General features: G+C 34.5%; 1 protein-coding gene across 1 annotated transcript in view; it reads right to left on the reverse strand.

Annotated features, from left to right (window-relative positions):
• MGAT4C (MGAT4 family member C) overlaps nt 1-4,177 on the reverse strand; it is a 344,696-nt gene extending 340,519 nt beyond the window's left edge. Inside the window, exon 1 of the mRNA XM_017804501.1 lies at nt 3,878-4,177. The gene's annotated coding sequence lies outside the window, so the exon portion shown is untranslated. The remainder of the gene's footprint in view (nt 1-3,877) is intronic.
• Between the last annotated feature and the right edge of the window lie 10,410 nt (nt 4,178-14,587).

Genomic DNA, 14,587 nt, shown 5'->3' on the forward strand with positions numbered 1-14,587 from the left:
CAAGTTTTCTTAGTCTAAAATTAAGGCTTCCCACAAAGCCAATATGGTTAGTTATTACAGATTTTCAAATGTGGTTTCTTATCATTTTAGGGGTTGAGAAGTGGTGTGGGGCACACAAAAAAAAACCCAAATCTCTGGAAGTGTTTCAAAACAGAATGCTTTACTTCAAATATATCAAACTAAGGTCATCATAGCACAAAGGAATTCTGGTCCACTTTTAGAAAATTATAATAAAATTCATAATCTGAAAGATATTACCATGAAGTCAATATTAATTCATTCAATTAAATTAATTAATAATTGAATACTAATTCAGTCAATCAATATTGACTTGTCAATATTTTTGTGAGCTATGTACCTTTCAGCAGGAACGTCAGCCACATTACACTTTGTCTATTAGGATGATATAAGTCATCAAAATTGGTTTATTATTTGATCTGAGTTTTCTTAAGAGATGGTGACAAAATAAAGCAGGAGAAGTGAATTCTGGTACTTATTTATCTTTTTTTTTTCATTAAAAGATGAACAAATAATCTACTCAGTTGCTTAAACATCAGTGTTTACTAGAATTTCAGATATTTTGCATAACCAAATAATGGGCTACAAGGTACAACACAAGACTTGTGTGAAGCCTTGGATTTGTACCTATAGCTAGGATTTGTACCTATAGCTAGGCAATACATCCCACAATTTAAGAAGCTGGATCACACTTTGAGAGTGTGCTGAAGCATTTCAACCAAAATAAGACAGTTTGCAAATATGAACTAGCTTTGTATGTTCTTTCTTCTATTTCTTGAACATTCTTTACAATAGTCAAATATGATTCTCAGGGGAAACCACCTTTTCACTCTTGCTCACTCAAACCTGTGAAACTATGTGTGCGAAAACAGAGATATGCTATGTGTCATTAGACCTATTTAAGACTTAACAGAGTTAGTACATAATCAAATATGTTTTCTAGCTAATAGTCTTTGTAAATCCGGGAATAGCACGTTCTGATCTTAGAAATACCCATTTTTTTTCCTGAGAACATACAGTCTATCATTATCAAGCTCCTAGACTTCTCTGCTTTGAAGCACTTTTTACACTGGTTACCTGTTAGAGTTCAAAGAACAGATAATGTGAAACAGTCATGAATTATTTTTTTCCCCAAAGAAGACCCTAGAGATACTATTTATATTCACTGCATAGAATTATGTGTTATCACAAGCACACTCTCAAATCTAAAACAAGTAAAAAGGAAGAAGAATAAGACAAATAAGAAGGTGTCTTTTTTGTGCCAAGTTCTGTGTAATACCTTTACCTTCTAGAGGCTCACTCTGGGAGAAGAACAAACCCCAAACTCAAACAGCTGTTAAATAAGCACAAGAGAAAACCAGAAGTGCTGTATAAAAAGGTCAAAATTGTTCTTTTGGCTTTGTGATTTGACTAGCACAGAGCAGAATAGGAAGGAGTGGAACCTAAGATGTCAAGTAAGGAATACAGTCAACACTTAAGCTTACTTCAGCAAAATGGAGCACAGGAGATAAGTAGTGTTGGCTAAGGACTGCTGAAGAATGTAAAGAAAAGGCGTAGATTTGTAAATTCCTGTGGAAAAATATTGTTTATTTGTTTTTTTAGGAAACTGTTATTATAGGAAAGAAGAAAGAATAGTAAACTAAATGTGGACCAGGAATACCAGTGGAACCAGGACAGGCAAAAGACTATAGAGCAGAAATATAACACCATAACAAAGAATTTGCGCTTTTTCTTTCTTCCTTCCCACAATGGTTTCATCTATTTATGCTATACCATATTTTGTAACAGAGTCCTTTAGACAAACAGCCTAAAAGGATTTCAGAAGGCAGCAGAAAGTTTCATGAGAAATTGGCATAATATGTGGGCACATCACAGATCTCTGTATCATTACAGGTAAAAAGAAAAATAAAAATGTGACGGTAAAGTAGAACATAGATATTAATCTTAATTTATTTTCTATTACTTAATATTACCCTCCCAATTAAATATTTTTTAATGTATTTTCTGTCATTTTACTTTGGAGAAAAGATCAAGATATTTTTTATGTTGCTCTTGGTTACTCCCCAGTGCCATATATCAGAAAAAATTGCATGTAAATAGCTAGTGATTAAAGTAGCCAGACATTTAAAAGGAAAAGTAATTGGACCCAAAGGAGATAAAACAGAATGTGATCTGGAAGAGTTAGGTTTTCATATGAGCAACATATAACAAGAAACGCCCATATTACCCTCCCAGGTTGTGACATTTATAAATAATTGCACAAAATGCTGAAATATCCATGGGTATCTAGAAGCATTTTAAGACACTGCTATGTATTTAAACAAAAAGTTTGGGAGATTGGGCAAAACACAGCTAGTGCTTATATTTCCTTTAAAAAATATCTTGCTGATAGGAGCCTCTAGGGAGAGCTTAGGGAAAGCCTCTTTGCCTGAGTCTTTTTGAGGTCCATAGGAAAGGGATTTCATCGGAAATGGGACAGAACCAATCTCTTTTTTTTTCCTTCAGCTTCTCCAAGACTCTAGAGGAAAGGAACTTTTGGGTGTTGCATAGAGGAGCAACATACATTGCTCTAATTTGCTATTAATGCCTTGAAAATATTATATTCCTTAAATAAAGGAAATTAAACCTACTAGCAAATGCTTTTATCTCATATTTACTGTTTTAAACCTGAGGTCTTTTTTTCCCTCCTACATTTGCTACCTATTACTATCTTATTGCTTTCTTTCAGCAGTATATTAAAAAATATGAAATACATCTGTCACTTGTGACTAAAAATCTGGTTCAGCATATTCACTGTACTATCAAGAACACCACAGACAAGTTCATACATTATTTATTCTTGGTAGCATGACAGCAGCCCAGCCAATGCACTGGACAAGGAGCTACAACTTAGCCCTGCACTTGTCTATTCCTGCGCAAGTCCCAGAGCTTATATTCAGGTAGAGTAATAACTTGGGAATGAAACAAGGCCAGGACTTTAACTTAAATGTGGCAGTGCTTTTTACATCTCTGCAGCAACTCCCGCTCTTGGAATAGTTCAAAAATGCCTGGCTGCTTCTGCAATTTAAAGATCTTTCATTTTTAGGTCAGGCTGCCTCACGAGCTACAGACACACAGTAAGCAATTCAGATTAGGAGACACATGCTGTAACTTCTATATAAACAGAGAAGTTTAAAAGGCAAGAAATTCTTCTTTACAGATTTTATTTTTAAACCTCCTGTTGTGATATATAATCCTTATGCTTTACTAAGAAGCTTCTGGAGTATGGCAATACAGATGCAAAACCAGACTTCTGTCACATACCTAACATAAGAGATTTTCAGAATTAAATATCGTAACTCCACATGTGAAATGGTAGAACATCATAGTAAATATCTATATCTAACAAATAGCTAACTCTGGAATTAATTTGTAGTACTTTAAGGGGAGTTCTGCCCATATCCAGATTTGGAAAATATTTTGCAAAATTAATACTCACCTCTAAAAAATTTAAAATCATAAATATGATTTTGCTATTGATTATTCATTGCTTCAGAAAAACAACATTCTCTGGACAGTCAGTATCAACTTGTGGCAATGCTGTATGCAGCACAATGGATTTTTGCTTTTTTTGTTTAAAGGTTAGGTATTGCTTTTTGCTTGAGGGGATTGCTGACAAAGCATTTGGCAGTAGGCACAACACATCTACAGTAAGTAGATCAGAGTATTTTAACTGCAAACATGCTGCAATAAAGTGCCATCATTCAATCAATACAGAACTACTTAGTTAACATTTTTGTTAATGTATCTAGATTACTAGTTCTTTAGATCGTTATCTGATAAATAGCATGGGTAATGAATTGAGAGAGTAACTACATACCTTCAGGAAGAACCTGCCCGATAAAATAATCCATTAGAAAAACTGGCAGTATCCTCTGATCTATTGCCCGCAAAGCTATGACTTGATAGAGAGTTTCATTCCCTCTGCTCAGCACTCCAGAAGAAAATCAGCACAATTTAAATATTTCTCAGGATGTGACAGCTCTCTAGATCCCTGGCTGCATTCTGTTCCCAGGGGTTGACAATCTGGTGTTCCAGTGTGCATAGAGCAGTGAAGATGAATTGAAAAAGCTTGAGATAAATTAGGGATGGCTAAGTTAAAATTGTCTCTGCTCCCGAGTCTCTCATCTGCAGTCTGCAAGCCTATTTTGCTGTGAAAAAGCTAGATGGCAGGCTGCCTCAGTGAGTTCTTCTTAAGCGACAGGGAGCATTTTCAATGAAGAAAAATTCTCCCATTATCTAAGCTAATGTGACTGCAGCTAAATCTAGTCTTAAAAGTGTCTACTAGCATGAAATTCATTCTCACTGTTGCTTTCCTTCAAGCCACAGGTTAAAAAAGAGAAAGGGAGGAAAGAAAAAAAAAAGAAAAAAAACAACAAAGCAGCATCCTAGATTTTTCTATCTGAAAGAAATACTCAAACTTTTTTAAGTTGATAAATGGCAGCATATTTCACAGTATAACTATGCCCAACAATCTAAGTATTGGAAATTATCACTCTTTCCCATATTTTATCTGCTTATATTCAGTTAATTTTTCCACGACCTGTTCTTTCTTATTTGTTTTTAATAGTTATCATGTCTTTTTAATTAGTTTCATTTTCAATATTCCAGGAAAGAAAGTGGCAGTATTTTCCCCTTGTTGACAAAAAAATGAAGTGATGGCTAAAATTCTGAACAATTAATGTGTTAAACCTTAGTAGATAATAATAAAAAAAAAATTATTGGTGTTTTGCAATGCCACTAAAAAATATTGTGTAACAAGTTGTTCTTTAATTATGAACCATTTCTCTCATTGCACTAGTTTACAAAAAGGTACAATTGAAGTTTTCTGAATATCACTTAAGTGCCAAAGCTGTTTGACAATGTCATTAATTTCAAGCTGTTTTGTAAAAAGGTGTTACAGTAAAAACTCTAGAGCAAGAGTTTATCATAAACATATTAAATGAAGTTTAATATTTTATCCTGTCAAACACTGGAGATACTTTAATAAAAAAAAGGGTATAGTTTCAAAGAGCCACAATCAGTCATGCTTACTAGTAAGCAGGCATTTTTGCAAATCCTTTCTTTAATTTCAACTGATATAGTTTTCTGAAGTCCTAGCTGTCAACCACAAATTACTTTCTCAGGCCTGATTTCTCAATATAATGGAAATTCTGCTGTAATCCATTTATGAAAACATGTTTCAATACATCAAAAGACAGCAGCAGTATCATGGGCAGAGAATAAGAAAGGTGGTCATGGAGTGGTACACATTGTAACTTTGCGGCGTGTTACCTACCTGGGTAACAGAAGTTGTAATTCCTTTAACCTGGGTACCTTAGAACTCCGGGAAAGTTAATTTCTAGAAGCCAAAGTTATACACTGGGCCTGTTTAATTTTTAAACTTAAATAGCAGTGCGATTCCACTACAAGGCAGATTTCTAAAGAATATTAAACCCTCCCTATATAATAGGATACACTAAAAATTTATATTTGACTAAATCTTCAGAACTACTTCATTCCTCCAACTGATGTATCATTAAGTAAAAGAACTCAATTTAGATAATGTTTGTCTTTCCTATTTCTCTGTCATTCTTCACAGGAGACAAAATACTCGTTAATAAATTCAGAATATTTTCTCCTATCTTTATCCTGCCTGTCTTGCATTAGATTTTAGTAGCAGAGAAAAACTTCTAATGGGGAACTCCAGTGGGATTAGAGATAGGCAATTCAAAGATGAAAACTTCAGTGACAGAAAGTGAGATTTTTTTCTACTGTATATTTTATTTTTCATATATATATAATAACTTTGAAAAATCCACAATATGTATGCATATAAATGCTTAGTAAACTTTTTGAAGTCTCTTTTTCATTATTGTGGAATGAACTCGCATAATTGTAGCTGCTTCACACATTTCTTCACTGTTTGTAGGATATAGTTTGTTGCAAGTTTTCTTCTTTTAGATTCATAAAGGATTAGGTGCGGGTGAAAATAAAACATTTAAATAAAAATATTTTGCTAATCTTAAGAATTACTAGTAGAAAGTGTTGTCTTCCATTATGAGTGCACCTTAATGTACTTCTGCCAATGGTTTTCATTTACTAACCACTTGTAACATGGAAAATGACATCCAATATAGAAGTATGTAAACCTGAAGAAGAAATTGAGACCTAGGTCTGCTATTCGGGTTTGACTCGACAACTTCAGTGAGAGAATCTACTCAAGTCTCTCTTCAAACTTCAGTCTAATGTTATGTAGTTCCCAGAGGAAAGCAAATAAGATTTAGTGAGGAGAAGGCTGGAAATATATGGTCTGAATACGTTGATGTTCATTATCCTTTTTGATTACTGTAAACTTCCTGTTTTTCTAGATTACTTCACTACATCTTTTAGAAAGACAATAGAAAGAAAATTATGTTGAAATGCATGATATTAAACAGTAAGGGTTTGGGGTTTTTTTACTCTCCCCAAAATAAGCAGGTAGATGGATTTTCCTGCTCTCTTTCCTTACAACATTTGTACACTAGCAGAAGACAATAGAACAATTATATTCTGAAGATGATTTAAGTATTTGGCTGTCCACAGATAAGTACTTAATGCTCCCCCCCAAAAAAGTCAGTTGGACTGTATAACATTTTGCCCCCAAACAACTATATTTTTATGTACCAAATTTAACTTTAATGGAATTCTCTTTAAAGAATATGGGTGAGAGAAGGAGAATAACAACAAATTGCACACATACTCAAATGAAACATACACATATATTCATTTAAATGCAGTGTAGAGAAAAGCTTACTTTACTCTCCCAGTGCTGTTTCTACTATGGAATAAATTAATATGGCAGTTTCCTTCTCAGTAGTAAAAACAATATTGGTTCTTTCACAAATAAGTTGCTTGTATATTTAAAAAGGAACTAATTTCTTGCACACAGATTTTGTTTGTACCTCCACAGACTTCTAAAAATACTTCCCCAACATCACAATCATGCAGGTCTTCTCTCTCACTTCCCTGCCTTCCCCCACCCAAAATATCACAGGTTTACTATTTTATTGTCATGCTCTTGACACTTTTTAAAGAATATTTTCCTTACAAGCAAATTGTTTTTTAAGCAAACAACTGTAAGCACTCTGACAGCACCTTCTCTTTAGCACCGTTTTCATCAGCACCTTGTTGCAGATCAGCTTCAAGTAACCATTGGAGCAGCTGTGTGGGGAAGATTAATTCAGCTTCTAATCAAAAAAGTGGAGGTAGAAACATGAGGAAGCTAACATATCTCACTTGGTCATCTCACATTTACTGTGACCTGTTCCTTGTCATGTTCTACTCACCTAGATCAAGGAATGGTTCAACTTGTGTCATACACAAGTTCAGCAGAGCACCAGTGTCACCCTCAGAATAGCCAGCAAAAATTTGCTTTGGAATTCCTTCTAGTGCAAAAGTTTGTCCACATCTCTATTTTGTAGTGACCCATTAAATATATTTCATGGACATCCTTTTCAACTGGATGTGTGGACCCTGAGATTAGCTCACTTGGTTGGAACATGGTGCTAATAACACTAAGGTTGTGGGTTTGATACCCATATGGTCCATTCACTTAAGAGCTGGACTTAGTGATCCTTGGGTCTCTTCCAACTCAGAAGATTCTGTGATTCTGTAATTATGATGGCATAGTTGTGAGACAGTGCATCCTCATTGACCCTTCTTGAGGAATACTACTCACTGCTGATGCCATCTGTAAGCTACTTGTTGAAACTAGAAACAAAAGTGCCTCTTCATATTCCTGAGCACCATGGGCTCCCTGTATTCCATGATATTCAGAGTTATGCAGAGTCTGGATGCCACTGCAACATATCTTCAGTGCCCAATAAGCTGCATGATTTCATGCTGCTAGGGAACTGGAGGTAAAAGGAGAGAAACATTTCTGTAACCAAAATGCTCTCAGCTAATAGCTTTGCTTTTTAACTAAAGGCAAGGCATCCCAAACTATGCTTGTTGTTGTCTGGGGCAAACACTTCATGAGAACAGGGAAAAGGTCTTTCTGATATATATATTCTCTTTCAAGGATTTTTTGCAAGGTCCAGGGTGTGGATCCTGAAGCAGTATCAGAGACAATGGTCTCTTCAAAACTCTACCATATGGCATTCTCAGACCTCAGCATGCCAAGGTCCAGCCAGTTGATAGGTTTAATGGTGTGCTTCCACTCAAAGAGCTTTTCACATTTTCCAAAGTACATCTTCCCTGAGGTCTAACTATAGCTTGGTCTTCAAACCAAACACTGTCACCTTTCTTAATCATATGCAACACTGACACCCATCAGCAGCGTAGGAAGCAAAACTCAATAAAGGTTCTGTGTAAGCCGTGCTTTTCCCTTTCAACACACACCTTTTGTGTCCTGCAGGCAGCCCCTTTATTTGCCAGTAGACAAGTGGCAACAACAATATAACTGTCTATTAATTTTACATGTATTTTTAGTTTCTTTCTTTCTTTTTCTTTCTTTCTTTTTCTTTCTTTCTTTCTCTCTTTCTCTCTTTCTTTCTTTCTCTCTTTCTTTCTTTCTTTCTTTCTTTCTTTCTTTCTTTCTTTCTTTCTGGCACGATCCTTTTCTCTGCCTTATTCCTTGAGTCTCCATATGGACAATCTCTAGTATAATTTTGAAGGTCTACACAGAAAGCATGGATGAAAGCAACTAATATTAAGCAACCTTGTCTGAAGAAGGTTGACCATGTCCTTTTAAACAAAAAGGAAATTATCCTTCTCCTTCAACTCTGGACTATCTTGTTATCAGTATTATAAAACAAACAAACAAACAAAAAAACAACAACAAATCCTCAAAACAACAAAACACAAAGGATACAAATTTTTAATACTACATTTATTATTATAGTCTATTATAAATATTTAAGAACAAATATGCTGTATTTACCATAAATTTAAATGAAGTTACATATGTGATTTTATTAATTATCTTAGCTATTATTATTTATGCAATTCATTTTCATAAAATAAGACACAGCAAGTAGAGTCATTTTATTCTTGATGCATTTAATACCTTATATTGCTTTAAAGCAACTTCCCCCTCCCCTCCCTTTAGTTACAGTTAACGTAGCACATTTTGTGTGGGAGATCTTTCACCTGAGTGCTAAGGTATCTGAAATGTCAATGCCATTAAAGCTAGTAATCGTTTTCCAGCCCACATGAGATTTCTTAACTAAATCTATTCACCTAATAACACATTCTAGGTGATATCATGGGACTATGTCCCCAAAATAAATATAAATGTAAAACATTTTAAACCAAATATTTTTTATAGGTAGATATACACATGCATTCATCCACTGCTTTGCAAATGACTGCTTTGGACAATCGAGAACTACAATAAGTATTTGACATTAAATTAAATAACCTATGCATTTTGTTTCTTATGTTCAAATGCATCTAATTAGATCATATGTAATCACAAACAAAAAAACATTCTACAGATGTTTTCTCCATTCCGCATTCTTTCTTTAAACTAGTTGCATATTCAAACTTTTGTAACCAGATATTATTCCTTTGAAAACATCTCCTGTTTCTCACGTACTTTTCAGCAGAAGGAAATTTATGGTGCAGTAGTACCTTAGAATTAGCTTCTAAATTAGATAAATAGCCTTGAGATTGAAAGTGAAAATAGAGTACTCCAGGTAATCAACAGTTGTCAGGTGGTTCATTTCAACATGAAACATAGTGTACAACAGAATTTACACTGGATTCTACTGACCACTGAGGAACCGGGTTTTATTCTTCCTTTTCTCTGTACTAAAATTTTACTCCTATTCAGTCACTCAGCAAAAATTTCTGGAGGTAAAAACTACCTTGAAGCATATATTTTTGGCTCTAACTTTTCCCAGAAAATATGTGACATTCAATTATCAACACATACGTGTAGGTCATTACATTTAGAAATGGATTTGCAAAGAGAAAAGAATAAAATAAGTTTTCATCTGGCACTGAATTTCAATTTCAATCAATTCTTTTTGTCACTCCATATGCTACATTTTACTATGACTCAAAAGAAGGTTATTAATACAGCATATTTAAGCTATGATACTTAATGTATTACATTTGAACAGGAGCAGTTAGAAATATTTACTGTAGGTTAGTTATAGGCAGTATAAGGTTTTCAGTACAATAAATAAAAAAACCCACATTGTTTTTTGAAAGTATTTTAGTTATGTATTTGCTATTGAAGAATATTCAAAAACATATCACAAGTTTAGACTGCTACATCTCCCTTGTATTTCACATCCCATAAATTCTAACAGTGTATCTAAACTTAGCATTTGCTATACTATGTATATGATTTAAAAGTAAAAATTAATTCTAGAATAAGAAAATAGTCACCTGACTGATGGATGTGACGTTGCACTCTTTTTACCTCATCAGATTTGCTTTGGGGCTATACAGCAAGGCCAAAGCATTTCTGAAAAATTGTATTCTCACCTAATGTATAAGTGCTTTTGAAAATATTGCTAATTAACACTTTTGGAGTTACTTTATGTTGTACAGAATCCAGTCAGATCTTAATCATCAGTGCAAAAATGCAGAAGTTTATTTAGATCCTTTCTTCCAGTATGATGTCAGCTGCACTGAAGACACTTAATACAGCACTGACAACTGGTACAAAAAAGTAAATTTGAATAAATATCTTCAAAAATTTCCAGATTCAAAAACTATTTCACCACTATCTGACCCATGAGGATAGAGATCTTGCCTGTGATTAATTTATTAGGTAGTTAAACGTTTATAATGTCTGCATAGATTAAAAAGAAATCACTTAACTCTGATAATTTTTATGTGCTCTCAGAAAGTCCAAACCCAAGAAAGAAGAAATGTTCTCTTCACCCATTCAAGTTGCAGATGACAACTGAGCATACAATGATTGTAAGAATTCCTATATCTTTGGTACTTCCATCACTTGCTGAGATTGCTGAGACCTACAAAATCTTTTTTCTTCATAGGTAATCTGCTTTACAAAATTTTTGTAACATTTGAGAAAAATATAAATTAATGATCCCACATATACACATTTTTGCCCTCAAACACACTCCTGAATATAAGAATATTTTTCCTGTCAACATACACAATCCTTTGCTCTGACATCTTTGTTTTATGTAAATTTCCTTTTCTCATTATTATACCTACCACAGCTCCATCATATTTTCACTAACAAGAAGTCTGGTGTTAACTAAAAGTTAGCATCCAATTAATCATGAATTCTAAACCGTTAATTATTTTATACCTACTCTGATCTGGGGAAGATAATGCGATTCAGGTAGTCTTTAGCAAGATCTTCAGCATTATAAAATCCTGTTTGTATAAGTGGACTCACTACCGCTCTCAACAGGAAATTACAGCCAGTAAAGTAATTTTGTTTTAAAAATTTCACCCATAGATATGTACTTTCTGTTGGAAGCAAAAGGAAATGAGGGTTTAGCACAAGCTTTTTTGATTTATTCAACATTTGCTATAAAGCACGTCAGTTAAGCTCTCTGCTCCTTAGCTCTGATCATTTCTGGTTTAGTACTCTGCTCTGTCCTTGCAATATGTGCTTAGGAAGAAAAAAGAAATACTGCTATGGACAGAAAATAACATCAAGGAACTAGTCATTCTTCATTTTCTGTAGTTCTTCACAGCAGTAATCCAAGGTAAGCATATACCTGTGTCTGTATGACAAACCTTATATTTATCAAAGCTCTGAAATCATGCCAGGACATGCATCCACATCTGTATTATACTAAGATACTAATGGCACCTCAGAAATGCAGAGTTTTTTGAAACGCATTTCCAAATAAGATGTTCAAGTGTCATGGAAATTCAAGACTCGAACACGGAAATATTTAGGCTGATGATTAAATTTACATACTCAAGGAGCTCTAGGAACATAAAGAAATTAAATAAATTGAACATAGTTTTGACTAGGACTAAAGTTGATTTTACCTTTTTTTCCCTGACTTCAAAAATTATTAGAGAGTACATGTACGTTGTTCCCTAGGGATTACATATTCCCATGAAGCAGAGATAAAGCAAGAGAAAACTGAGAAAGCAAAAGCAACAAAAAATGTTTCTACCCAGTATTCACTTTATCATATCACAATTCCACAATACTACCTATACCACAGACCTTTCAATAAGCCATGCTGAAGCCAACATCATGTACTCTACTCATTTTCACTGAAGTGAGAGACCATTTATCAGAGACTGGAAGATCCGCTGTCAGAAGAGTAACCACACCTTTTTTTTGTAGGTTATCACTGGAGTTATCCAAGGTTTTCAGATACTACCTGTTTCTTACAAGGATTTAATACTTCTATTTCTTCCTCCACTAACAATTAAAAATTTGGGGACAGGATGGGGGGAAGGGAAGCAGGGAATAGTTGTAATATACGGTGTCTGACATCTGACATAACAATGCTTTATTACGTAGATTTTTTTTCCCTCTTATCAGTTTTTCACTATTTCTTATATTTTCTGCAAGTCATAGAACTATTTAGCAAAAGAAACAACATCAATATAGACAAGAATGTTTTAATCATGCCTTGTTTTCTGCAAGGCCAAATTCCCAGAGCTCTGGGAGATTTCAGGAAAGGGGAAGGAACATTGTTCTTGGGGGAATGTTATTAAAATGTCTTATATCAAAAAAAAAATGAGAGAAGTATCCACAAAAGCCCACTTTGAGCATGCTAAACTAATTAGGCTATAATATACCACTAAAAATAATTTGTTTGTACTACTAAAACTCTGGGGAAATCTGGCTCAGCAATAAAGCCCAGATGTTGCTATTCAGTATATTTTGATTTTGGAGTTCTTGCAGTTCAGATGATTTTGAAGGAAAGCATCTGAGAGCTGCTTTGACTAGCAACATTTTGTACCTGGGGTGATGTAAAAGTGAGCTGAGCTGCTACTATTTTCTCTTTCCATTTATAATCTAATTTGTATACTTTCGTAAGTGAAAAGCTATTAAAACTATTTCCAAATAGGAAAAGTTGGTATGTGAAAAAAATTTTTCCAACTTCTCCAGCTGGCTGTTCATGATAGTTACATATACTCGATCTAAAACGTGGTGTTGTACCTATTCTATCTTTAAATGAACTTCACTGTGAAAGTCATTTGAAGAAAAACAGTGGAATAGACATACATATTTTTAGACATTTCTTCATAAAATCTTGCATTACTGATTTCCCATGTTTTGCTGACACCAGCAACTGAGATTAAAACCTCTGTCTAGCAACATGAAGACATAATGTGGAACTTTACAAGCTAGCATTTTATGTTAATTTCAGTGTTAATATTTCTAAGTATTGCAAGAGCAAGGCCATAAGAGCTATAATTAATTAAGAAGACTATAATTTATTTAAATTAGTTAAGTGAGAAATAAAGCAGTTGTTCATCCTATTTCTCCCACCAGAAATTTCTGCAGTGTAGTTCTTTGGAAAACAAGAAGAGTTATTAAATAGCAATACCACTTAGACATTGGACAGATTAATCAACTGACAGATTAAACAAGCTTTGCCCTAATTAGAAAGATTATACCTCCTTCTAGCAACACAGATATTCTCAGACCACAATTAAAAATTTTATTGTTCTGCTGTGGGTTTTCACAAAAGAATACTGTGATAAGAACATTGTGCAGCCTTGAAATTACATAAGTTGCATCAAGTCATAGAAGTTTAATTAACTGCCATTTTATTAATCAGACATTCCTTGTCATAATCAGTATCATACTGACAAAAATGAAAGAGAAATACAGTTGGTGAATCTGGACTGTGGACTTATAAAGCGAAAAGTAAAACAGACACACACAGCCGCTCTGTTCTCTGTCAGATAGTTTTTAATTCACCTCACTGTCCACTTATCTAACCTGTTCTTTTTCAGCTTGTCTATAAGAATGGGAGACAGTGTGAAGTCTCAGCTAGCTTCCTCAGCACTAATAGGTGCCACCCATCAGTCCCCATGGACTTACATATGTCCAGTTTGTTTAAGTGCTCTGTAACCTGGTCTTCCAGTGAGGACGTCTTCCTTGCTCCAGACTTTTCCTCTTGTCTCACATCCTTGGGATTCCTGAAGGCTGACCTCATCTATAAAGACCAAGGCAAAGAAGACGTTGATTACCTCTGCCATCTCCATGTCCTTTATCACCAGGTCCCCTTCCTCATTTAGCGGTGGCTCCTTGTTTTCCCTAGCCTTCCTTTTTTGTTTTTGTAATTTGCTTTCCTGTTAGAATCCCTTGTCATTCCTAACATCCCCCTTACACAATCAAACAACAGCCCATCCTGGGTCACCCTGCTTGATTTCCTACTTGCTGGGATGGAGCTTTCTTGAACTTGGATGAGGTGACTATCAACAAGCTCTCAGCTCTCCTGGATTCCTCTTAACTCCAAGGCTATATCCCATGGGATTTTTTCAACCAGATTTCTGTGTTTTTCATAGATTTTTTTTTTTAATTCCACAGAGAACCTAGGTGACTAATTCAGAGAGGTGGATTCTACTTAGATAAAGCACCTCAAATTTATAT

This window comes from Lepidothrix coronata, unplaced genomic scaffold, assembly GCF_001604755.1.
Source record: "Lepidothrix coronata isolate B3197 unplaced genomic scaffold, Lepidothrix_coronata-1.0 Scaffold9, whole genome shotgun sequence".
Taxonomy (NCBI): domain Eukaryota; kingdom Metazoa; phylum Chordata; class Aves; order Passeriformes; family Pipridae; genus Lepidothrix; species Lepidothrix coronata.